Genomic DNA, 27,510 nt, shown 5'->3' with positions numbered 1-27,510 from the left:
CCATTTCTGGCCTCACTAGTGCATGGCATGGGTAGCAATCATGAGTTCACAACCCGGGTGGAGCTGTACTTTAATATAGCACCTAATTCCCTGAATTCACTTTGCAGGACCTCATCACCCATCCTACCTATGTCATTCATACCAAGGTGGACCACACCCTCTGATGGCTCTCCCTCCCATTTAAGAATGCTGTGGACTTGATCTAGATGTCCCTGATCTTGGCATCCAAGAGGCAACAAACCATCCAGTTCTCCTTCACAGAAACTCCATTCTGTCCCATAGCCAATAAATCCCCTATCACTACAGCTTGCCTCTTCTTCCCCTCTTCCTCTCTGAGCCACAGATCCAGACTCAGTGCCAGAGACCTGCTCACTGCAGCTTCTGTCTGCCCTGATCATCAAAGTGAAGTCCAAAGTGGTTCTCAGTAGGTGCAAGAGCAAAGTGTAGTACACTAGGGGGAGTGTTGTCTGGACAAGGCAGAGAGTCATCCATGACAATGGTCAAAAGAATAGCAGGTTAGAGAAATAACTGTGAGAAAGTGGTGGAAAAGCGGAGAATCAGTAATTGAGTGGAAGAATAGAAGATCAATGATGGAATAGAAGAGTGAATTGTGAGTGACTAGGTGGAAGAATTTTGGGTTTTTCGATTGTGTGGATGAACAGAGGGTCTGTAATTGAGTGGAAAAACAGAAGGCTGAATCCCTAGTGAAGAAATAATTGGAAATCGAGTTCTGATTTGGGAGAAAGGTGATTTGCCATGGATAAAAATTAAGAGGAAGGGAATTATGATTGATTTAATTGTGGTCAAGGGGACCACAGTTCTGTAAGAAGTCATCATTTTACTAGAAGAACAATAGAGCCTCAAATTTGGATTGCATGTGACATCATTATTACTGAATGTGTGATTAGTTTCAACAAAATATCATTTGGAAAGGAAAACTGTGGATTACTAGGAGCTCTAAGTCTGTACTTTTTCCTGCGGCCATAAGGAGCGGACACACAGGGTCCAGGCCAGCACAATGGTATTTAATGACATGAAACACATGCACCTTGGGATGCAACTCATGGATATATACTAATTTGACACATCCAATGCTTGCCAATTCAGTGCAAGAAGCAGTATTTTGCAGATCACAAGAGATTTGGTTCTACAGTAGTTGAAGACATTTTACAGATTTCTCTAATGCCAGTACGCTGTGGCTACATTAATAAATCTACTTCCACAGTTTGAAGGCTGGAAATTGGGACTGCAAGGAAGAACATAGAATAATACAGCACAGTACAGGCCCTTCAGCCCACAATGTTGCGCCGACACTTAAACCCTGCCTCCCATTTAAACACCCCCACCTTAAATTCCTCCATATACCTGTCTAGTAGTTTCTTAAATTTCACTAGTGTGTCTGCCTCAGACAGTGCAAATTTCACTAGTGTGTCTGCCTCAGACACTGACTCAGACAGTGCATTCTATGCACCAACCACTCTCTGAGTGAAAAACCTTCCTTTAATATGTCCCTTGAACTTCCCACCCCTTACCTTAAAGCCACGTCCTCTTGTATTGAGCAGTGCTGCCCTAGGGAAGAAGCTCAGACATTTCTTGACAGTTACTAACCCTGATGTCAAGATGTGCCCATTGTTTTAGCAACCATCTCCAGGTGTAGTGGTTACATTTTGTTTTAATCTTATAATCTAAATGTGGTTTCCCATGTAACTTTTTGATGCATTATGAAATAGGATATTATAATCTACCCATGGTTTATAATGTGTATTAGTTTCAATGATTCACAACATAATTCACGCTTTGAAGAAAATTATTTAGATTTTGTTTTAATCCATTGCAGTCATTGTGTAATTATTACCAATATAGTGAGCATATAAAAATGCACAACTCCTTTAAGTAGCTTTGAGGTCTTTCCTGAGATCTAGTGTGGTAACTAAGATTCAGCAATGAACAAGTAACATACTGATATGTTTTTTTTTGAAGTAGAAACATTTCACATGTGTACAATTAAAAGAATATTGTTTTTTAAGAACTAATTGGCTCACTGTGCAAATTTTCAAACTAGTTATTTTCATATCTATTGTAATCCACAAGCATTACAATTCAGACAGTGCTCAAAGTATGCATTTTAGATCATGTATTCAGCATTTATTTTACAAGAGGTTTATTGTAGTTGTGAAATGCTGGAAAGTCACAAGTTTTGTAGGCTGAGTCATAGAGCTTGTATTGTGCTTTGTGCATTTCTGGACACATTCTACAGGACCAGATGGTGTCAGCTGCAGTTGGTTATCATTTGCACTTTAGTTAATTAACACGTTTACATGCCACTAATGCTTGACTAATATTTTAAAAAATTATTGTTCTAGTTAGTTTTAGTGGAGCGATTGTTGACCCTACCTCTAAGAAATCAAGGGCAACATGAATAAAATTACAGTTTCAAATTAGTTAGACTTACCAGTGAAATAGAGGATACTATTACAAAACTATAATCAAGGCTCAAATCTGCAGCAAAGGGTTGAGATATGAATTAGAAATTCACTTTATATTAGGAAGCCTGATAACCAAAGTAAAATAGGAATGTGTGAGAAAATTTGAGAAGCACTAAAATATTTCAAACATAAAAAATTAGATTTTACAGTGCCTGGCAGATAATACAGTTCTAATCTAAGTAAGGTAGTTTTAAGATCAGACCCTCAGGACAGAGAAGAATCATTCTGATCACTCTATGTAATAATCTCAAGGAATGGAGCATTCAAAGAACATTTGCAAGCCTCCAGTGTGATTTAACAAGAAGAGAACAGATATGATGACTCTTTTATTCATCATTGTCTTATTTTACAGATCTATTAGGAATTAAAACCAAAGATTTTCAGAACTTTGCATACAATTTTGTTCTGTTCTTACAGTGTTGGTAAACTTGTGAAGAAATGTCATGCTACAAATGGCTGAAATGGACATTGTTGTTGTTCTTTAGGATTGCCATTGAAGACACAGTGGTAAATTGAGAGATCTTTCTGGGTCCACATCTAACCAGTTACTAACAAGACTAGGAGCTACACATATAGTACCTCAAAAAAATTACTGGCACATTTTCAACCAGTATGTTCATGACTTTGTCTCTTTCTTCTGCCCTTTATTGGCATTATGCATACATATCTAAACAACTATCCCTACATCTCTATTTCTAACAGTGATTCTGATCTATTTCAGTTTTTTAGTCAAAGATTTACTAATACTAATAGGTTTATGAATTCACAGGCATTTTCCTGGATCACCATGAAACAACCCTTTTCCCAAAATATTTATTCTCTCAGAGATGTATTTATAAGTGTAATCTCACTACAGAAAATAATAAATTAGGAGTACCTCTCCAGCTTGCCAACAATCAACATGGGTGCCCCCACTGCTCTACTCTCTGTACACTCATGAGTGTATGACTAGACACTGCTCAAGTGCTGTCTATAAATTCAGAAACAGCACAACTGTTGCTGACAGAACATCAGATGATGGCAAGAAGGTATACAGCAGTGAGGTAGATCAGTTTGTTGAGTGATCAATCTTGTGCTCAACATCAGCAAGACTAAGGAATTGACTCAGGTCTTCAGGAATGGAAAGAAAGCGCAATACTCAACAGTGTTCATTGAACAAGTTGGCAATGGAAAAGATGGGGAGCTTCAATTCTTGAATGTCCTAATCTCAGAGGACCTAACCTGAGCCCAGTGCATTGATACAATGATGAAAAAGGCATACTATCAGTTCTGCTTTGTTAGGAGGTTGAGGAGATTCATTGTGTAGGCAAAGACTCCTATAAATTTCTACAGATTATGCTGGGGAGTATTCTGACTGGTTGCATCACTGCCTGGTATGGAGCCTCCAAGGTGCAGGATTGAAAGAGGCTGCAGGGGTCTGTAAACTCAACCAGTTCCAACATAGGCACAACTCTCCCCACCACTGGAGCCACCTTCAAGAGGCAATTCCTGAAGAAGGTGGCATCCATCATTATACAGAACATGCTCACTACTACCATTGGACAGGAGATACAGGACCGTGAAAACCTTCATTCAATTTTTTAGGAATGGATACTTCCCCTCTGCCATCAGAGTTCTGAACAGTCCACAACCCCATGAATACTACCTAATGATTTCCATTTTGTACTATCTATCTGTTTATTTTAACTTAGAGCAATTTTTAATGTGTTGCACTGTACTGCTGCTGCAAAGCAACACATTTCACAACATATGTCTAATAATATTTTGAAATGGGATTGGTTTATTATTGTCTCATGTACTGAGATACTATGACACAAAATTATAACAACACAGCTTGTGAGGTCAAGAGCCCTTCTTATCATATTAGGAGACCGTTTAATATCGTATAATAGCAGGGTAAAACTATCCTTAAGCCCAATGGTATGTCCTTTCAGACTTTTATATCTTCTGCTCAAAAGAGAGGGAAGAAGACAAGATATCTACGGTAGAGGGGCTTTTGATTATTCTGGCTGCTTTACTGAGGAAGTGAAAGTATAGAGAGAATCCACAGAGGGGAGGCTGGTTTCCATGACGTGCTGAGCTGTGTTCACAACTCTACTGTTTCTTGTGGTCATGTACAGAACAATTGTCGTATCAAGCCATTATGCATCCAGATAGGATGCTTTCTATGGCACATTAATAAAAAATGCAAAGGGGTGACCGGGACATGCCGATTTTCTTTCGCCTCCTGAAGAGATGGAGGCATTGTTGACTTTTCTTGGCCATGCAGTCTATGTTATTGGACCTGGACAGGCTATTATTGATGTAGGAACCTATAGCTCTCAGCCCTGTCAACATCAAGGTCTTTGATGTAGACAGGAGTATGTGCAGCACCCCCTTCCTGAAGTTAAAGACCAGCTCTTTAGTTTTGCTGACATTGAGGGAAAGGTTGTTGTCATGTACTATATTATCTCTTATTAATTCTTTATCTCCTTCCTGTACTTGGGCTCATCATTATTTGAGATACCTGATTCTGAATGCAAGTACAAATTGCTTATGATAAAAATAAACTTTTCAACAGTCCTGGGTAGTTGAGGATGATTTCCTCCAGTTCTGCAATTCCTGAGATCAATAATGCAGTCAGTGAGTCTGTGACGCTTCCACAGGTGGAGTGGAAGTGCTTGATAAGGTGGTTGTGTGTCAGGGTTGCTAGTGCATTTGTCCCACTGTTTTCAGTAGGCTTCAACAAGAAATGATTCAGCACCATTAATCCCAGCTGCTCTGTCTTCCCTGTGAGTGGTCACGAGCTAAGATTACCAAATCAGTGGGAATATAATACTCTTACATAGAGACCTTTTGAGTAATTTTGAAGTGCTCCCTTTGTCATGCTAGTACTTCCTTGCCTGACAAAGCTTAGAGTGCAGAGACAGTTCATAACAATATAACCTTTCCGATCATTAAAACTGCAATATATCTTTCATTGAATGTTGGATCCTTTTTTCTCTCTTATTTTGATTGTAAGACATCCCAATTACAAATAAAAAGAGAGCAGCAGTCTACTTCAACCTGCTACCTATATTAACTCCGTCAGTAAGCTATGTTTATTTCTGTGTAACTGCCTTCGTGTCCATGGAAATTTTTTTTCTTGAGAAGCTACACCTGTTTAATGCTATTTAATGCTTATGATATCAACAGATTAAAGGATGAAGGCTATAATCTACAAGATTATAATGGTTCTTAATATATTATTTTCTCTCTCTCACTTCTTTATTTACTACTTTAAATTTCTTTCAATGCAGTAATCCTGTACACCTCAACCATTCCCAAGAACCACATTAACCATTCTAGGATCCGTTGGTAATTATGCTGCAGGTGTTGTCTTTCCTGAACATAGGAAGATTTCCACAAGCCAAGTTCCTCAATTAGAAAAGGTACTACAAAATCTTACACATGTTGGAAATACTGCCTGGCCTGCTGTGTTCCACCAGCATTTTTTGTGTGTGTTGTTGTTTGAATTTCCAGCATCTGCAGATTTCCTCGTGTTTGCTCTTGGAAATACTCAATTTGTCTTGTGGTAGCTCAGGTGAAAATAAAAGATGGAACAGTTTTGTTTGATGTTGCAAACCTGGGACCAATGATACAAATCCTTTTTGAACTTTCTCTGGAGGCTGTATGCACATTTTAGAATGTGGCTTGAGAGCTGTACAGCATGGTATTTAAAGTGCTTATAAAATGTTAATTGTTTTTTTTATTGCTTGAGGTTGATGCCTTTACTTCAAGAATTCAGGAGTGTGGATCTATAATCAGTTGCCAGGAAACAGCAAGAAACACACTGATGTAATTTTCCATTATTTTCCTGTTGACTGTAAGAAAATGATACAGTACTGTAGGATGTAGGATAGCACTGTATATGAATATATTACAGTGGCATATGGGTCATCATGTTGGAAAGGAGAATCCCTGCATTGTAATACAGGCACTGTTGTAACAGTCTCATGGGATTTGAGAACTCATTGATAGATAAATACATATATATATATATATATATATATATATATATATATATATATAATCAGCTCGTGTTATTTAAGAATAAACCTCTAATTCTTTCGGTGAATGTATAGCGAATAAAGATATTACAAGTACATTTATTTCATGGATTACGGCAGTTAAGGAGTTATTAGACCTTGACAATGATGTCATGAATAGATATAAAATAAAAGTAAGTCTCCACTCCAGTACATCCCTGTATATCAAGGATTGTGTATAATGCATTTTATTTTACATAGTGCTATCACCCTTCTCATTGCTAATACATTTTATATTACATAATAATTGAAAGTTGGATTAGCAATGATTATTCATCCATCTGGATCATAGCTACAAGTCTGTATATGCATTGTGTACTAGGTCTGCGTGACTGTAGATCTGGTTGTGGAATAATTACTTGTGTGTTTTGTATCTTTTATGAAGTTTCTTTATCAGAAGTTGAAAGTAAATTTCTTAGCAATGTGGGTGAAAATGTCTACATCATCCAACTCAGTTCCAGTTCCAGCCACCTCCGTGGGGATCTCCATTGTTTTCTATGACGTCAGGTTGGGACCAAATTTCAGGCTCGAAATGAACGAGTAACATTTGGTTAAATACATAGTGAGACTTCTGCAGTGTCGGATGATTCATGCTACTTGTTCAGAAGTAGGCAGATTTTTTTTTTGTTGTCTTGGAGGAATCTGATTACTCACATTAATTTGCAGTATTGTTCTGCCAGGTGACCAGCTAGATGTTCTGTGAAAAGCAGATTTGACAGTGTACCTGCACTAAAAGTGCATTCTTAGAACCTCAGAGGAGTTATTTGAGGTTATTTTAATGATGGTTACCGGAGAAGTGCTCTAATCAGCTAAAAATAATTGCCTGCATTTGGTGGATTTTAAATATAAGATGAACATTGAGAAAATAACACAAAAATTGTCCCTTCTGACCTTTTAAGTTAAATATCAAGGCCTAAGCTGATTATAAGAGTGAGTTTTAATGAGAGTTTCCCTTTTCATTGTACTGAAATTTAACTTGCACTGTGAGAACATGAAAATTGCTAAATGTCAAGGAGTTTAAAAAAACGATAGGTTTGACTCACTACTCTCAAAACTTTCAAACAGGATCATGATGGATTTTAAAGAACAATAGAATGAATTCTCTTGTATCACAGGAATGTCATCCACATATGTTAAATGATCATCACTCTGTTTATAAAGACTGTTGGTAGTTGAGATATAATATCAAAGAAGCCACAATTGCTCTCCTTCTCTTTGTAAGGTATTGTCAGGAAATGTAGAGGAGGCTTGACCCAAAAGCAAAGCGGCAGAGGCAGTTGTAGCACCAAACGATACTTCACTAATAAACTGAAAAATAACAAACCACAAGAGTCCACACAACAAGAGAGAACATATTCTTAACACAACAAGGTAACAAGGGTAAGAGCAACCATTCACTTCAATGGGTGAACAAAGGACAGTGGATAGGAGCTGAGTTTAAATAGGCTGCGGGTGATGAGTTGGAAATGAGTTGCAGGTAACTTCAGTTAGCTGGGTGGAGGTACCCGCCTGTGCAGACCTGACACAAACCTTCCTGCTATTGCCAGCACCCAACAGCCTAGAACAACCTGGATGGGTTGGATAGACCTACTTCTTGAGCTATTGATAGAAGATGAAGCTGGACAGCACCCAAGTCTTCTCTTCCCAGTTGACTAGGTACTATACACTAGAACACCTTCTACCTCTCTTGGTTCCAGAGGTGCAGTCTCAGGTGGGTTGAGTGGTCCATGGACCACAGGTTTGAAGTGGGGCACATGGAAGGTAGGTGTGATCCTGAGGGATCCAGCTGGAGATGGTAAATGACTGGATTGATGCACTGAGTAATCTTAATGGGAGCAATGAACTGAGGTGAGAGTTTGCAGGAGTCAGTGCACAGGGGCAGATCTCGGGTTGTCAGCCAGACTCAATCCCCAGGTTGAAGTAATCTGCCTGGATGCTGATGGGGTTTAGCCTGGTGGCATTGAGGATGGCCTCCATATCCTCTTCCAAGCATTCTGGCATCGGCAAACCAGGGCCCTGGCGGACAGGACCTCCACTGTTGCCTCCTCCATGGGGAACAAGAAGGATTTTGTTGCCATGAAACACTTAAAAGGGTGAGTATCTGTGGCAGAGATGTGCAGAATGTGGGACAGCTCAGCCCAGAGCAGTTACTTCTTCCATGTGGAATGGTTAGAGGCAGCAAGACATTGCAGAAACTTCTCCATTTGCTAATTGCCTCTTTATGATTGAATGTTGGTCTGCCAGAAGACAAACTCACTGAGGTGCAGAGGAGAGAGCAGAAGGCTCACCAGAAGTGGAAGACCAATTGTCTGGCACAATATCTGAAGGGAAATTACATATTGTAGAACCAGATCCACTTTCTCAGTGGCTGACAGAAATTTGGGGAGGGCAATGAAGAGGGCTGCCTTGGAGAACTAGTCCACCACTATCAGGATCAATGTGGCCCCATCAGAAAGTAGCAAATCCATGATGAGATCCATGTGTTTGGGGGCCACAGGAGCCTAGAAGGCTGTTGGTCGGAGGAATTGGACTGGGCACATTGAGGACAGGCAGCGAGTAACTGACACACATCTGCAACCACGGTAGGCCACCAGAACCAGTGTCACAGAAAATCCAGAGCCATCGGGTGTCTGGATGGCTGGAGAGCGATTAGGAGTGGGCCCATTGGAGTGCCTCAGAGAGCACAGCTGCTGGCACATACATGCAGTTGACAGAGGTGTAGGCTGGAGCAGGCTCATGCTGTAGGGCCTGGTGGATCTGGTTCTTAGGATCTCAGGTGATCAGGGTGAGGAGCTGCCAGGATGAAATGATGGGCTGGGGGTCGATCTCAGTTTCAGCCGTGTCGAACTGCCCTGACAGGGCATATGCCTTAGTGTCTTCGAGCTGGCTGGGTAGAAGATAGTGAAGTTGAATTGTTCGAAGAACAGGCCCAACAAGCCTGATGTGGGTTGAGTTTGGAGGTCTGTTATATGGATATGAGGATAAGAGGCCAGTTCATTATCAGAAAGGATTCAGTGTTTTCCAGTCTCTCTCAAAGACAGTAGCTCTCTGTCTCCTACTCCATAATGGTGCTGTGTAGAGCTGAACTTGTGCAAGAAGGCAGCCCAATTTCTGTCTTCCCATCCAGTCCTCACTGGTAGATGATGGCCTGGTGCCCACATCAGATGTGCCTACATCTACTGTAAAAGTTCCGGAGGCATTTGGATGGTGGAGAATGAGAGCAGGGGTGAAGAGCCCTTTGAGTTCCACGAAAGTGTGGCCCATGACCTCAGACCAGGTTATCAGTGATGGAGGGGAGAGGAGTGGTAAGTTGGCCGTAGTTCCTGATGAAACAGTGATAGAAGTTGGAGAAGCTAGAAGTGTTGTAGCTGTTTGAGGAAGTGCGGTTGGAGCCATTCAGTGATGGTGTGCACTTCCTCTGGCTCCATGGTTATGCCTTGGGGTGAAAGGATGTAACCCAGGAAGGAAATGGCTGGTGTATATAACTGGCATATTTCTAATTTGCAGTGCAGCCGGTTTCCGGGAGATGCTGAAGAACTGAATGAACGTGATAGACGTGGTCCTGGGGGTCATTGGCAAAGATGAGGATGTTGTCAAGGTTCACAGACTGTGTAGCACATGTTGGAGGATCTAGTTAATGAAGGCTTCAAAAACAGTTGGACTGTTGAAATATCGGAAAGGCATCACCAAGTACTTATAGTGGCCAATGGGTGTTACGAATGCCGTCATCCTCTCAGACAGACATACTTTATTGATCCCGAGGGAAATTGGGTTTTGTTACAGCCACACCAAGAATAGTGAAGCAATATAGCAATCTAAAACCATAAATAATTAACTAATAATAAGTTAATCATGCCAAGTGGAAATAAGTCCAGGACCAGCCTATTGGCTCAGGGTGTCTGACACTCCGAGGGAGGAGTTGTAAAGTTTGATGGCCACAGGCAGGAATGACGTCCTACGACGCTCAGTGTTACATCTCGGTGGAATGAGATCCGTGATCCACCTCTCATCCGTGAGGTGGATGTGGATTAGGTAGTAGCGGCTCCATAGATCCAGTTTGCTAAGTATCTGGGTCCTGCAGAATGTTTTGAATAGATAGATACTTTGATCTCAAAGGAAATTACAGTGTCATTACAGTAGCATTACAAGTGCAAATGCCCTGTCCATCAAGGGTAGTGAACATAGAACATAAAACATAGAAATCTACAGCACATTACAGGCCCTTTGGCCCACAATGTTGTGCCGACCATGTAGCCTACTCTAGAAACTTCCTAGAATTTCCCTAGCGCATAGCTCTCCATTTTTTTAAGCTTCATGTACTTATCTAAGAGGTTCGTAAAAGCCCCTATTGCATCAGATTCCACCACCACCGCCAGCAGTACATTCCATGCATCCGCCACTCTCTGTGTGGAAAAACCTACCCCTGACATCTCCTCGGTACCAATTTCAGAGCACTTTAAAACTATGCCCTCTTGTGTTAGTCATTTCAGCCCTGGGAAAAAGCCTGTGGCTATCCACGTGATCAATGCCACTCATCATCCTATACACCTCTATCAGGTCACCTCTCATCCTCCGTCACTCCCAGGAGAAAAGGCCAAGTTCACTCAACCTATTCTCATAAGGTTTGCCCTCCAATCCAGGCAACATCCTTGTAATTCTCCTCTGCACCCTTTCTATAGTATACAATATTGTGTGTGTGTGTGTGTGTGTGTGTGTGTGTGTGTGTGTGTGTGTGTGTGTGTGTGTGTGTGTGTGTGTGTGTGTGTGTGTGTGTGTGTGTGTGTGTGTGTGTGTGTGTGTGTGTGTAGTATCCTTTCTGTAGTGAGGTGACCAGAACTGAAAGGGAGAGGGTAGCAGCTCTTAATGATTTTTCTGATTCCGTGGTTGTCAAGGCAGGGACAAAGATCTCCATATTTCTTTTTGACAAAGAGTAACTTTGCACCGGCTGGGTACTGGGATGGGCGAATGAAGCTCTACTGTAATACTTTGGCAAAGTAGTCATTCATAGCTTGTGTCTCAGGAAGGGAGAAGGAGAACAGTCAAACTTATGGAGAGGAGGGTACCCAGGAGGAGGCCGATTACACCAGAATTACACATTCATGCGGTCTGTGTGGCAGCAGGATTCTGGTTTCCCTTTTATTAAAGGTGATGACTAAGTTGTGAAATTCTTATGGGAGTTTAAGCATTTCCTCTGTCTCCATGGATTTACAGAGTGAAGTCGGCTGAAGTTGCAGGCATACGTTCTCGCTGGTGGGTCCACAACTCATGTGAATTCAGGTGAAGTGAATGTCATGAGTGAAGAGCCGGGGGTAACTCAAGATGAGCGGGTTACCCCTGGTTCAGTGATGAGAATGTTGGGTGAGTCAATAAGGAGGAATCAGATGGACTTGCAGTGTTCTCCAGCACTATGTGCACAGGCTGTGTCTGTGCTTGGATCATCCCAAAGCCAAGGGACATCCATCAGAGGCCATGATGTTAAAGGGGTGACAGATAAGCTCGGTAGGGAGTCCAAGATGCAAATGAGAGGTGGGTTCAGAACATCGCCTGCTGTGCCGGAATCCACAGAGCCTCCTGTGTGCATAGAGCCATTAGACTGTGAAGGAGGACAAGGAGAGCGAGTCGGTGTATGGTGCTGGAACAAGCAGCTAGGGGGAGCTTACCAGAATGAATGGTCTTCATCTCTACACGGAAGTGCTGTCTAACTGGACGCAGTGGGCATTTGATACTTGAGCGATTGGAGGCTCTGCAGTGAGTACACAAATTACTTCTCCACTGACGATCACACTCTTGGGGAGTTACTGGAGCTGCCCCTAACTATATGGGTTCTGGAGACATTGATGAGGGTCCTGCATCCTGAAGTGGTTCTGGAAACCGAACTGAGGTTCCAACTTATCTTCCAACCAAGACGGCTTATCTACTGATGTCTACTATAAGCCTACAGACTCTCACAGCTACCAGGACTATTCCTCTTCCCACCCTGTCTCTTGCAAAAATGCTATCCCCTTCTCGCAATTCTCTCCACATCTGCTCTCAGGATGAGGTTTTTCATTCCAGGACAAAGAAGGTGTCTTCCTTTTTTAAACAAAGGGCCTTCCCTTCTTCCACCAACTACTCTGCTCTCAAACGCATCTCTCCCATTTCCCGCACATCTGCCCTCACCCCATCCACCCGCCACCCCACTTGGGATAGGGTTCCCCTTGTCCTCACCTACTACCCCACCAGCCTCTGGGTCCAACGTATAACTCTCTGTAACTTCCACCACCTCCAACAGGATCCCTCTACCAAGCACATCTTTCCCTCCCCACCTCTTTCTGCTTTCCGCAGGGATTGCTCCCTACGCAACTTCCTTGTCCATTCGTTCCCCTCCCCCCATCCCTTCCCACCAATCTCCCTCCTGGCACTTATCCTTGTAAGCGGAATAAGTGCTACACCTGCCCTTACACTTCCTCCCTCACCACCATTCAGGGCCCCAGACAGTCCTTCCAGGTGAGGCGACACTTCACCTGTGAGTCGGCTGGTTTGGTATACTGCGTCCGGTGCTCCCGGTGTGGCCTTTTATATATTGGTGAGACCCAACGCAGACTGGGAGACAGTTTCGCTGAACACCTACGCTCTGTCTGCCAGAAAAAGCAGGATCTCTCAGTGGCCACACATTTTAACTCCGCGTCCCATTCCCATTCTGATATGTCTATCTATGGCCTCCTCTACTGTCAAGATGAAGCCACACTCAGGATGGAGGAACAACACCTTATATTCCGTCTGGGTAGCCTCCAACCTGATGGCATGAACATTGACTTCTCTAACTTCCGTTAATGCCCCTCCTCCCCTTCTTACCCCATCCCTGATATATTTAGTTTTCTCCCCCTTCTCTTTTTTTCTCTCTCTCTGCCCATCACTCTGCCTGTTCTCCATCTCCCTCTGGTGCTCCCCCCTCCCCCTTTCTTTCTCCCTAGGCCTCCCGTCCCATGATCCTTTCCCTTCTCCAGCTCTGTATCCCTTTTGCCAATCACCTTTCCGGCTCTCAGCTTCACCCCACCCCCTCCGGTCTTCTCCTATCATTTTGCATTTCCCCCTCCCCCTCCTACTTTCAAATCTCTTCCTATCTTTCCTTTCAGTTAGTCCTGACGAAGGGTCTCAGCCCGAAATGTCAAGAGTGCTTCTCCCTATAGATGCTGCCTGACCTGCTGCGTTCCACCAGCATTTTGTGTGTGTTGCTTGAATTTCCAGCATCTGCAGATTTCCTCGTGTTTGAGGTTCCAACTGATGATTTGGAGGGTCATTCCATGGGACTCTTGTTAACCTAGGTGATGAGGATTTTAAGATCAGAGGGCATCTCTTGGCTAGGCAGCTCATCTTTCAAGCACCCAAGAAGCCATGATGATAATGCATCAGCAGAGCTACCACATTCCAGCCGTGCTCTGCTGCAAGCGTCATAAATTCAATGGTTTAATCCTTAACACAGCTGAAGAATCCAGTCCACTGCCCTCCTTCCACCTCATGGATAGTCAAAAACCTGGCAGCCTCATGTTTATTGAAGATGTTGGTTTTATTCTCCCAGTTAGCAGTGGCCAAGGTCAGAGCTTGCCCAGTCAGAAGAGAGATGAGGAAGGCTATTTTGGCTTGATCCACAGAATACAGAGATGGCTGGAACTCGAATTGTAACTGGACAGGAAGCTGCAGCATCTCATTAGGGATCAGTTGAAATGTTGGGACAATGGAATCAGGGCTGTAAGGGAGGAGGTTGACTGGCACATAGTTGCTGTATGAAGATGGAAAGTTGGTTCAGAGTAGCAAGCAGATGGTTAATAGTTTCCTGTTGCTTGAGGATTGTATGCTCCTGTCAATGGACAACTTCCTTTAGTCGAGCATACTCTGCTGGGTCAATCATTGGTTTGCCCATCCTGTCAGGAAATGTAGAGGAGGCTGGGCCCAAAAGCAGAAAAGATTTTTGCAGCAAACTGCAAAATAGCAAGCCACAGGGGTCATAAAACAAGAAAGAATAGATTCTTAACATGACATGGTAACTAAAGGCTAGGAGCAACTGCTTGAGACTGACTGGTTTGATGGGTGAACAAAAAACTGGATAAGAGCTGGATTTAAAATGGCTGCAGGTGATGACTTGGAAACAAGTAGCAGGTGATCCCTGTTAGTTCGGTGGAGACGGGGAGGAGCCTATCTGTGCAGGCCTGACAGATATTTTCTAAACGTTGGTGATCAGGTGGCTTCACAGTGCTCAATGAGCAAATCATGAAACTAAAAACATTGTCATTCATAATTTTGTAATCATGAAATTCAAAAACTGTAGTAGACAAATCGACAGTTGTTCTGAATATCTGTTATAATTAAATGTTTGCTGTTAAAACTTAATTCTGTAATCTCACATTTAAACTGTTCGTCAGTAAACTACTTTTCCAACTGAATTAATTAATTTCCATCACTGTGATTACTTTGAAGTTCTGTTCACCTACTGCCTCTCCCACATCTTATATGGATGTAAGCTGTTTAAGTTGTTTATAATGTTACACAAGTCTTAACTGATTTACAACAGGAAGCTACAATGAAAGGCCTAAGATCATAGACACAGATCTTGTTTCAACTCTGACATAAATAATTCCTCATGTTGTTTCTTGTAAAAGTCATTTGAGACTTCAACCTAATCCCTTCCCCTCACTCCACCTCACTACCACCATCAAAACTATCTTTTCACCTCTACTGTGATCTGTAATTCCCAAAAATAAGGAAAGTGTATGTACTTTACTCTTCTAATACAGAGATCATACTTGTTACATGATCTACATTTAATCAATGCGGGATGAGCATCTTACTTTCAATGGATTTATTCAAATTTGTAATGTTTTATTAAATTTGATAAAACAAGAAACCGGTTTTAATTAATAACAAGTTACTATATTTGTCCGTGGCATAACTCGTCAACATACCAAACAATGTCACCTGGAAATTGTCTTTGCTTTCTAGATTAGCATTTCTGCATGTTCCTTTTGTGCCACATAGTTGAAAAATTGTGAAAGCCTGTCAATTTTAAAACACAAATATAAAACTTAATTGAATATTGCGTGTCAGTAGCACACATCTGAATCATCATCATAGATCCTCCATGTATATGACATGCAGGCACAGGGGCCTTTCACTCCATGCGGTATAATCAAATAGCATGAAACAGTCCTCTTGATATCAATTGCATGAAATTACACCACAGTGAATAGTGCCAGCCTCATGCACTAAAAGGATCTATACGAGGCCTGCTTTGTTATTAGTTAAAGGTCTTTCTAGGTGTCTGCCAGGGTGTCTTTGTTTTCTAGAGTGGCATTCCTTTATACTTTTAGCATGTCTCCACAACTTTCAGATCCACCCCCCCAATCCAATTCTTCTTGAACTTCTCAGTCCCTCCTTTGATGATTTCATTAACACTACACTGAACATCTCCCTAAACATACTGTTGTCTCCCTGACACCAACAGATTCCTCCCCAGTTGATGTTCTTGTTTCCTCCTACCACTCCAACTAATCATCTCAAAATCTTACACAATCTTTTGCTCTTAATTAACTTACCTTTTCTCTGCCCATCTGCCTCTTCAATACAGATCTACAGGCAGAACTAATTATGATTTAAATACAGAAGTCATCTTTCTAGACATGGAGAAGCGCATCGTCTGTTAGACTAACCTGACAATGTTTATTGGGTAAAATAATTGTGTTCCATAGAGTACAGTTGTCTCATATCTCCAGCCGCACAGATTTGATACCGATATCCAGCATTGTCTATGTATAATTTGAACAAATTCCCACCAATATCTCATTTGGTAGATTAATGACTACACTAAAATGTGTATGTGGTAATGGGAGAATCAGTAAGGGATGGGGGGTGTAGTGGAGTACAGGGCATCAGTGACAAAATCATTGAGGAAATGGCATCGATACATTGCATTGATGAACTGCATGGATGTAGTAGGCTTCTCTTGTAAGAAAATATGACAGAAAAAGTCAGAGTCAGAGTCAATGCACAACTGGATGAAGGGCATTACATTTTTTTTTATTTTTAAGCTCAGTTTGAAGCATTTCCTATCACTAAGCATCAATCTTAGCACTGTGATAAGAACAAAAGTTCAGGAAAGTGAGTATCATCTATTTTCACTCATCAAACACAGTAAGCCACTAAACTTGTTGGAGTACTATACAGGAGATAGAGCTGTTGTAAATCAGGAATAAACTTCTCCCACTTATCTACTGTACTGTGCAAATAAAGAATTTCCTCCCCATCAATTTCCCTGCTTTTAGAAGCATCTTAACCACTGGACCACCAAGGGTACATTTTAATTTTGCAGTGTAATAAGCTACTGTGGGATGTTTCTTAATTTAAAATATGTAATACTACAAATATTTAGATGTTTGACTTCTATATACTGCAATTATTTTGAGCATAATGATCAGTTCCAAGTATTTTCTGATGTAAACAATTTTGTTATCATTAGCCTTTTGAAGTAATGGTTCAGCTTTGTGAGCTTTGGCTGCCCTCTTGGTCATACAGCTTGTGTACCCTAATGTCTGTGGACTACTTTGACAGTGTCAACTGTGTTATGATAAGAATTTGCAAATGTTATTTTAATGTTATGAAAGAACTTTAAAATTATCTTCCTGCAGAAATAATAGAAAACATGTTATGCTTTATAAAAAGTCTTGGTTTTTAAAAAGTTCTGTGATGAAAGTTAGTTTCTAAAGCTGACAAACTAGGCATTGATTGAAGCTTGAATTGGCCTGTCACTTTAACTCTGCATCACATCCTTCCCTGATCTCTTTGGCCTCCTGTGTTATTCCAGTATTTCCCAATGTAGGTTCACAAAATAATACCTTAGCTATTGATTCGGCATGTTTCCGCCCTTGGGCCTCAATATCCAACATAAAGGTTTCATGCCATTCCTTCTTGAGACTGAGCTATCCAACTTTGACATTAAGTTATCCACCCAAAATATTCACTTGTTATGTCTCCCCACAGATGCTGCCTCATCAACTGGCTATTCAGCTCTGTTTTAGATTTTCGGTAAAGTTTTCTGCACCTTACAATTCATGTATGCTCTTTTGTTTCTGCTTTTTGTCTAACTGCCTGCCCAAAAGTACAGTTGGCCCTCCTTATCCATGGGGGATTGGTTCCAGGAGCCCCTGTGGATACAAAAAAACATGGATGCTTAAGTCCCTTTTTTAACCTGTCCCAATGCGGTGGTCTTTAGGACCCAGCAGTACCCCGGACCTTATTTAACCTGTATCAGTGCAGTGGACTTTAGGACCTGGCGCAGCTCTGAATCTGCAGTGTTTCTATTCATGAAAATAATCACGACCATGATTGAAAATAAAGTGGAAGTAATAAAGCATTCGGAAAGAGGTGAAACACCATCGGTCATTGGAAAAGCGTTAGACTACAGTCGGTTAACGGTTGGAACAATTTTAATAAAGCATTTGAAAGGCCTTGTCCTATGAAAGCTACAATTATTACCAAGCAAGGCAGTGGTTTAATTATTGAAATACATATGTTTCTTAAGTGTTTTATATGCATAGAAAGGTAAAATATATACTATATACTAAGACAAACGTTTTACTAACTGAGGCTACATAATATCAGATGTACCTGTTCGGACTTCAAATCCGACTTAAAGATGGACTCAGGAACAAAACTCGGTCATAACCCGGGGACTGCCTGTACTTTTAAATCATCTCTAGATTACTTATAATACCTAATACAATGTAAATGCTATGTAAATAGTTGTTATACTGTATTGTTTAGGGAAAAATGACAAGACAATATAGTCTGTACATGCTCAAGCAACGAGTGCTGGAGAGAGAAATTCCGGGTTTTCCTGATCCACGGTTGGTTGAATCCGCGCGTGCGGAACCCTCGGATAAGGAGGGCCGACTGTAATTGTCTCCTGGGAACTGCCTTCCCATTTCTATTACACCCCCTGTTCCCTGTTCCTTCCTCTCCCCTCTGCAACTTAAGATAGATATACTTGTTTTCGTACATGTTATTATGATTCACACCACGGATCCTGCTAGATTTGCTGAATAATTTTATCATTTGCTGTTTTTTTTTAAGCTAGCCTTTGACATTTTCTCAATTGACAGTAAATAACCCATTTATTAGCCTGATACTTCTAACATTGTCTTTTAAGCAAAAACTTAGGCTGCGCGATTAGGGATGAAGTTTAAAAAAAAGAAAGTGACAGAGACTGACAGTCTGTTCTATTTCAGTTCTGAGTTCTATGGAGAGGTCTTTGGTATACTCGGTAAGAAATAACGCAGAAATTACTTAGCTTATGATGAACAAGGTGGGGATACATCGCTAGATCATTTCTACAGTGAGACAAGTTGTATTACAAGTATTGAATCCTTTGATGGTTGTCATTTTAAATGTCCATGTGCTGTTTGATATAAAATGGATTAAGGATGTTAGGAAATGATTTCGTCCTCTGCCTTTGGAACACTGCAAATGGTGTGCAAACTTATTAGGTTGCTAAAGTTCTATATCAGATTTATTCCATCATAAAGTTAAGTTTTAGACAAAACTGTATGTGCATACATTTCCCAGAACATTAATGCAAATTATCAGCTTTCTGGTAATGAAGATTCTGAAAGCAGGGCTGGACATTTCCTAAGGCTCTCTTCACTGTTTTGTGTGGTAAGGGAATTCTAGGCACCTTCTTCTCTGTTTCCATTTCCACTTCTGGATTCTGAGATGGCTGAAGAGACCAGTGTTGGATTCATGGACTTTGACGTAGATGGGTCAGGCGGTGTTTGTTGTGGTAGGTGCACAGATTATTTGGAAATATGTACATTACTTGCACTCTGTGTATCCCAATTGTAAACACTCAAGGTTCTCAATACATTCCTTGCAAGATTTTCAAGTGGTCTCTGTGTACTCTGGATGTTAACACTCAAGGTTCTCAATGTTTTCCCAGATACTCCTCTTCTATTTAGTCAGTAAGGGCCAGGGCTTGTAATGAGGAGAAGTGAATGTTACATTTTTTCAAAGATGACTCTGCAAATGCCATCAAAGCGTATTCCTTGTCCTTCTGGATATCTCTTGCTGCGACAGTTTGTCATAGAATGCCTGCTTAAGTAGCCTGGTGTTGGGTGAGCAGTTAATGCAATCCACACACTGGAGCTGTCAAGTGCAGTCAGATCCTTAGGACAATACGAAGCAGAAAATCTTCCCAGTTCCTAAGCTTTCCACCTCACAGTGCAACGATGCAGTTCAGATGTGAAGAATGTGTTAAAGCCTATTAATGCGAGCATTTATCTATTGATATCCAGTTGTGCCCAGACACAAGAATTTGGCGATGAGGATGAACCTAAATGTCAGGAAATATCACAAACTGCCTTGACGGTTACAGGACTAAACAGCACTAGAAAGCCATCACAGACGTTAACAAAGGCGTGAGTACAGTGTGTAGTAACAGTGAAAGGTGTGCAAATTTAAAGAGAAAATAACGTGCCAATAGCTTCAGCCAGGGAAGTTGACAAAGGCTGGGAGTCATATAACAGGAGGGTGGAACAAGAGGGTGTAATGCAAACAGCGTGGAGGAGTAAAAGCAAGCCACTACACTTCTTAGCTTAATGGGCCCAAGAACATACAGGCTCTTACGCAACTTAGTAACTCTTTGAAAAGCCAGCAAGAAAGACGTTTGACGAAATTGTTACAATTTTACAAAATCACTTGAGCTCTAACCCACTGGTAATAGCTGAGAGACTTAGGTTTTAAAGAAGGAACCGGTCAAAAGATGAAAGCATTTCTGAACACATTGCAGAACTTGCACAGATGTTTCCTGTACTATGACTTCAGAGATGGACATTCTGATGCGTTAAGGAACAGGCTTATATGTGGCATACATAGTCAAAGCACTCAAAAGAGGCTATTATCCAAAAGAGACCTTAGAATGGGCATTGGAATATCATAAAAGACAGCAGCAAAGGATGCAATAAATCTACAGAAAAAGAGGTTAGAACGTGGAATGCACAAAATGTTCCTGAATGGTGAAAAAGCCAAAGGTGTTATCAACGTGGCAAATCCTCTCATGAGGCAAATGACTGTTGGTTCAACAAAAAAGTCTGCAGAAAGTGTCAGAGACAAAGGCACATGGAGAGAGTGTGTACAGCAGACAAAAAACACAACCGAGTGAAGAGTCTCAAACACTAAACTAAACAAATGTATAAAGTTACCAAATTTAAAACAAAATCAGCCAACATAGAGTCTGAAAAGGTGAACTGTTATGGTGAAGTGGCATGCATAGAACTGCATAGAATAACTGATGCAGATCACAAAATCATCTAGATCACAATAGAAAATTGAGCTGGGTATAATTCCAGAGGCTGACTACAACAGACTATTTTCTAAGATACCATTAGAGAAGACCTCAGTGATGTTAAAGATCTGCGCAGGCACAAAAATGTCTCTCAAAGGCAAACTGAAGGTAAATGTGATATACAGAGGCCATACACAGCAGTTAGAACTTCATGCATAGAAAAGTGGAGGGCTAGCACTTTTCAGTTGTGAATGGTTGAGAAAAAGCCAACTAGGCTGGCACTCAATCAAAGTTCTCAGTGTGGCATCAACAGGGAACTGTAGCCCAAATGGTAGCACAACCAGAGGCTGACACAGCTGCCTAATGCTAATGAGAAGGTGTCTGAGAAGAGCATTGGTGAACTCAAAGGAATGAAGGCCAGACTGAACTAGATGAAACAGCAACACCAAGATTCCATCAAGTGTGTCCAGTGCCTTACATACATACTATGTCCTAAAGTGGATGCTGACCTGCAGATCTTGGAGGTGTCTGGGATTCTCTCCAAGGTTGAGTGGAGTGATTGGGCTGTGCCCATCATCCCACTGATCAAGAAAGGGAAGGCCGGAGCCGTTTGCTTATGTGGGGATTTCAAGGTGAGCATCAGCCTGGTGCTATGTACTGTATAGTATCCTCTGCCACAAATAGAAGACATTTTTTGCATCTTTGGCAGGTGGGTAGAGGTTTTCAAAGATTGACTTGTCACAATCCTATCTGCAAATGGAGATTGAGGAGTCAGGCAGGAAGTTCCTCACAATCAACACTCACAAGGAACTGTTCCAGTATTATAGTCGCATCAGCTCCAGCAATTTGGCAAAGACCAATAGACCATATGCTCCAAGATATCCCAGGAACGCAATGTTACCTTGATGATATTGTTGTAACTGGAAAAAATGATGACGAGCACCTTCAGAACCTTAGTAAAATGCTTACCAGGCTGAGTGAGTATGGTCTGTGTGCAAAGAGAGAGAAATGTGAGTTTTTCAAGAAAGAAATCTCATATTGTGGACATGTCATTGATAAGTGCGGCTTAAGTAAGTCACAAGAGAAGACGGAAGAGGTGCAACAGACATCCACGCCGGAAAATATGTCACAATTCAGGTCATACTTGGGCTTTGTAAATGACTACATTTCCCTATGGGGAACTTTATCAAAACACCTTATTAAAACCCATATACATTGCATCCACTGCTTTACCTTCATTGACATCCTCAAAGAATTCAGTCAGGCTCGTGAGGAATGACTGACCTGCCTCTCACAAAGCCATGCTCACTATGGGCTCAAAGTTTATTGTCAAAGGAGCAGTGATCTCCTCCCTTGCTTCTTGTTTGTAGAATCCTTGGATGTATCTTGCCAGGCCCTAGGAACTTGCCTATCCTAATGTTTTTCAAAAGTTCCAACACATCCTCTTTCTTAATGTTGATATATTCTATCATATCATCCTACTTTACACTGTCCTCTCAAACTTCAAGGTCCCTCTCACTGGTGAATTCTGAAGCTAAGTATTTCTTAAGGACCTCTGACTCCAGCCAGATGTTTACTCTTCTATTCCTCATCAATCCTACCTCACTCTAGCTATCTTCACATATGAGTGAAATGCCTTGGGATTTCCTTAATTGTACTCGCCAAGGCCTTCTCGTGTCCTCTTCTAGCTCTTCTAGGTCCATTCTCAAGTTCCTTCCTGGCTGCCTTATAACTGATCAGAGCCCCGTTTGATCCCTGTTTCCTAAACTTTGAATAAGCTTTTTTTCTTCCTCTTGGCTAGATGTTCCACATCTCTAGTAAATCATGGTTCTTTCACCCTGCCATCTTATCCCTGTCTGAATGGGGCAAACCTGTCCAAAACTCTATACAAGTGTTACCTAAACAGAGTATTCTGTTCTCAGTTTAAGTTTTCAGTTTCAAGCCTAATTACATCATGATTCACCCTTCCTCAATTAAATACTTTACCACAAAGTCTGTTCTATCCTTCTCCAAGAGTGTGATAAATGACCAGGAATTTTGGTCACTGTCCCTGGAATGCTCTTCCACTGTGAGATCTGACAGCTGACCAGGTTCATTGCCTGGGACCAGTTCCAGGTTGATAGGTTCTTGATTAAGGGTTAGAGGGTGAGAGAGAAAGTAAATCAGGCGTGATCAAATGATGGAGCAGACTCAATGGACTAATTCTTCTCCTCTGTTTTAAGGTGATTCCAGTACAATTTCTCTTTCCATCCTATAAAATGTACTACAGTGCTGGTACATTGAGTGAATATCAAATTAACAATGGCAAAAAAAAGAATCTTGTCAATGTCAGATAGGTGAACGCCTAAGAGTGAAGGATGGGTTCCTGTTGATACTTTTATCAGATTTGAGGAGGAAACAGCTGCATCCATAGCAGTAACCATGCTCTTCGATTTAGAAAATTAGCAACATGTGGGTTATCGTAGTCTGTATCAGATGAAAGGAGAGGAAAGAAAACTCGAGGATAAGAAAGAACAATTGATTGAAATGAAGAACTTTTGAGCATTCAGAAAATAAACTATGAATTAAACGAAGGAAAAAAATTGAGCCATAGAATATCAGTTCAGCAAATAATTTAAACCATTTAGCATAGACAAATAACATACTGTATATTCCAGTATGTTTCAAAAATTGTAACCTGGGCTGCAAGAATAAATGAACTGAATCAACTTTGATGCTTTAACTGGAAACCCAAGTCAAATATAAAGATGTACAAAATCACTAAAAGGGAGATCAGAAAATCTTGGGAGACTCAAGAAAGTTATCAAAAGTAAACCTGAGAACCTTAATCGTTAACAGCCTGGCAAGGGAACAATTAAAAATCTTAGCAGTAATCTCGGGAAAGTTTAGTAGCAATACTACCGGGGCTAAATTAAGAAGCTACAAAACCAGGTGCAAGGATCACTGCATACAGATAACATGCATTCATTTGTACTGACATGGACTGTGTACGTATATAGTGTCATTAAAATAGTGAGTGGCTTATCGCCTCAGCAGTGGGCCCAATTTCACAGAGGGCTAGGATTGGTTAAAGTGAATTTGTTTAAAGCCATCTGCATTTCTTAAAGGGGAGGTGCTTTATGGTTGCAAGAAATTGTGGTAATTGCTGAGGTAATTGAGATTGTCAGAGGAGTAGAAAAGAGAAGGCATCACAAGCTTCCAATACTGGCATTGCAGCCAGGCTAAGAAAGATGTGAAAAGAGGAGAAATTGTACGTCTGCAGGAGACCCTCCAGGTGCAGGTTGTGAGGACAGTAGGAGAGAGTCAAGGAGATCAATGGGAGGAAGCAAGAATCTAGTCTGTGGATGCCCTGCCTCAGAATGTTCAATGACCTTGCAGAAGTTATCAACATCATTAACCAACTAACTACTCAGAGCACATCACATCATTCACCTACCAACAATCTCTTCCCACTCTGAGATCAAACCTACATATTTATGGTTCATCATACCCTCAAGCATTTAGCGCTGCTGAAAAGTACATCCATATCTTTCAGTTTATAGGCACTGCCACATACTCAACTATGGAAACTGCATCACCTAGTGTTAACTCTTAGTGAAGGTGGGACAAGGAATTTCCTACTGGGAGACAACAAGCCCTGACATACTGTAAGCATAGAGCATAGCAGAGTACACCATGGGAACAGGTGATTTGTTCTATGACGAGCTTGTTCCCAGTTAGTCTTTACAATGCCTCCTGAGACGGTGATGTGCCTCTCCTGTGAGATATTGCAGTCTTGGGGGAGCTCCCCTCTCCCACAGAGTCACATCTGCCAGAAGTGCATGCGGCTGGGCGATCTGGAAGACCATGTGAGGAATCTGGAGCAGCAGCTGGATGACTTTTGACTCATAAGGGAGAATGAGGCAGTCATAGATGAGAGCTACAGGGAGGTAGTCACACCTAGGCTGCCAGAAGCAGGTTGTTGGGTGACAGTCTGAGGGGGGAAAGTGAAGGAGAGTAGACAGGTAGTGCAGAGCACCCCTGTAGCCATTCCCCTGAATAATAGGTTTACCGTCCTGGATGCTGTTGGTGAGGACGACCGACCAGGTGTGAGCCACGGTGGCAGGGTCTCTGGCACAGAGTCTGACCCTGTGGTGCAGAAGGATGGGACGGAGAAGAGGAGAGCTGTCGTCATTGGAGACTCTATAGTCAGGGGAGCAGACGGGAGATTTTGTGGATGTGAGAAGGAAACCCACATGGTTTGTTGCCTACCAGGAGCCAGGGTCTGGGATGTCTCTGACTGGGTGCATGACATCCCGGTACGAGAGGGAAAGCAACCAGAAGTCGTGATACACGTTGGGACCAACGACATAGGCAGGAAGAGGGATGAGGTCCTAAAGTGTGAGTTTCAGGAACTAGGCAGAAGGCTGAAGAACAGGACCTCAAGGGTGGCGTTCTCAGGATTGCTGCCAGTACTACGTGATAGTGATGGTAAGAACTGGAGGAGATGGCAGTTGAATGCGTGGCTGAGGAGTTGATGCAGGGGGCAGGGTTTTAGATTTTTGGACCATTGGGATCTCTTCTGGGGAAGGTGGGACCTGTACAGATTGGATAGATTGCACCTGAACTCGAGGGGGAGCAATAGCTCCATGCAATTTGCTAGCATGGTTCGGGAGGGTTTAAACTAATTTGCAAGGGGGATGGGACCCGGAGCAATAGAGCAGTGAAAGAAGTGCATGGAGTAAAGCCAGATCTAACATATAGAGAGGCTTTGAGGAAAGAGCAGCAGAATAAAGGGTATAAAGGTAGTAAGGTAGAAGGGCTAAAGTGTGTGTACTTCAATGCAAGAAGCATCAGGAACAAAGGTGATGAACTGAGAGCTTGGATACATACTTGGAATTATGATTCCAATGTGGCCATTACGGAGACTTGGCAGGCACCAGGGCAGGAATGGATTCTCAATATTCCTGGATTTCAGTGCTTTAAAAGGGATAGAGAGGGGGGAAAAGGGGAGGAGGGCTGGTCAGGGATACTATTACAGCTGCAGAAAGGGTGGGTAATGTAGCAGGATCCTCTTTTGAGAGTATGAGTGGAAGTCAGGAACAGGAAGGGAGCAGTTACTCTATTGGGAGTATTCTATAGGCCCCCTGGTAGCAGCAGAGATACCGAGGAGCAGATTGGGAGGCAGATTTTGGAAAGGTGCAAAAATAACAGGGTTGTTATCATGGGTGTCTTTAACTTCCCTAATATTGATTGGCACTTGATTAGTTCCAAGGGTTTAGATGGGGCAGAGTTTGTTAAGTGTGTCCAGGATGGATTCCTGTCACAGTATGTTGACAGGCCGACTAGGGGAAATGCCATACTAGATCTAGTATTAGGTAACGAACTGGGTCAGGTCACAGATCTGTCAGTGGGTGGGCATCTGGGGGACAGTGATCACCGCTCCCTGGCCTTTAGCATTATCATGGAAAAGGATAGAATCAGAGAGAACAGGAAAATTTTTAATTGGGGAAGAGCAAATTATGAGGCTATAAGGTTAGAATTTGTGGCTGTGAATTGGGATGATGTTTTTGCAGGGAAATGTACTATGGACATGTGGTCGATGTTTAAGGATCTCTTGCAGGATGTTAGGGATAAATTTGTCCCAGTGAGGAAGATAAAGAATGGTAGGGTGAAGGAAACATGGGTGACAAGTGAAGTGGAAAATCTAGTCAGGTGGAAGAAGGCAGCATACATGAGGCTTAGGAAGCAAGGATCAGATGGGTCTATTGAGGAATATAGGGTAGCAAGAAAGGAGCTTAAGAAGGCGCTGAGGAGAGCAAGAAGGGGGCATGGGAAGGCCTTGGTGAGTAGGGTAAAGGAAAACCCCAAGGCATTCTTCAATTATGTGAAGAACAAAAGGATGTCAGGAGTGAAGATAGGACCATTTAGAGATAAAAGTGGGAGATGTGCCTGGAGGCTGTGGAAGTGAGCGAGGTCCTCAATGAATGCTTCTCTTCGGTATTCACCACTGAGAGGGAACTTGATGACGGTGAGGACAATATGAGTGAGGTTGATGTTCTGGAGCATGTTGATATTAAAGGAGAGGAGGTGTTGGAGTTGTTAAAATACATTAGGACAGATAAGTCCCCGGGGCCTGATGGAATATTCCCCAGGCTGCTCCACGAGGCAAGGGAAGAGATTGCTGAACCTCTAGCTAGGATCTTTATGTCCTCATCCACGGGAATGGTACCAGAGGATTGGAGGGAGGCAAATGTTGTCCCCTTGTTCAAAAAAGGTAGTAGGGATCGTCCAGGTAATTATAGACTAGTGAGCCTTACGTCTGTGGTGGGAAAGCTGTTGGAAAAGATTCTTAAAGATAGGATCTATGGGCATTTAGGGAATCATGGTCTGATCAGGGACAGTCAGCATGGATTTGTGAAGGGCAGATCGTGCCTAACAAGCCTGATAGAGTTCTTTGAGGAGGTGACCAGGCATATAGATGAGGGTAGTGCGGTGGATGTGATCTACATGGATTTTAGTAAGGCATTTGACAAGGTACATGGTAGGCTCATTCAGAAGGTCAGAAGGCATGGGATCCAGGGAAGTTTGGCCAGGTGGATTCAGAATTGGCTTGCCTGCAGAAGGCAGAGGGTCGTGGTGGAGGGATTACATTCAGATTGGAGGGTTG

The 27,510-nt window shown here is 42.0% G+C and overlaps 1 protein-coding gene across 5 annotated transcripts in view; it reads left to right on the top strand.

Moving 5' to 3' along the window:
- The window catches only part of bcas1 (brain enriched myelin associated protein 1), a 135,408-nt gene that overhangs the window by 33,955 nt on the left and 73,943 nt on the right, over positions 1-27,510 (top strand). Inside the window, exon 1 of one of the 5 annotated variants that reach the window (XM_073061638.1) lies at positions 5,818-5,896. The exons of the other annotated variants lie outside the window; for them this stretch is intronic. The gene's annotated coding sequence lies outside the window, so the exon portion shown is untranslated. Of the gene's footprint in view, positions 1-5,817; positions 5,897-27,510 lie in introns of those variants that run through there. 5 annotated transcript variants of the gene reach the window in all.

This window comes from Hemitrygon akajei, chromosome 11 (assembly GCF_048418815.1).
Source record: "Hemitrygon akajei chromosome 11, sHemAka1.3, whole genome shotgun sequence".
Classification (NCBI taxonomy): Eukaryota; Metazoa; Chordata; class Chondrichthyes; order Myliobatiformes; family Dasyatidae; genus Hemitrygon; species Hemitrygon akajei.
The sequence above is the reverse complement of the archived record's forward strand: the minus strand, read 5'-3'. Positions and strand labels throughout refer to the sequence as shown.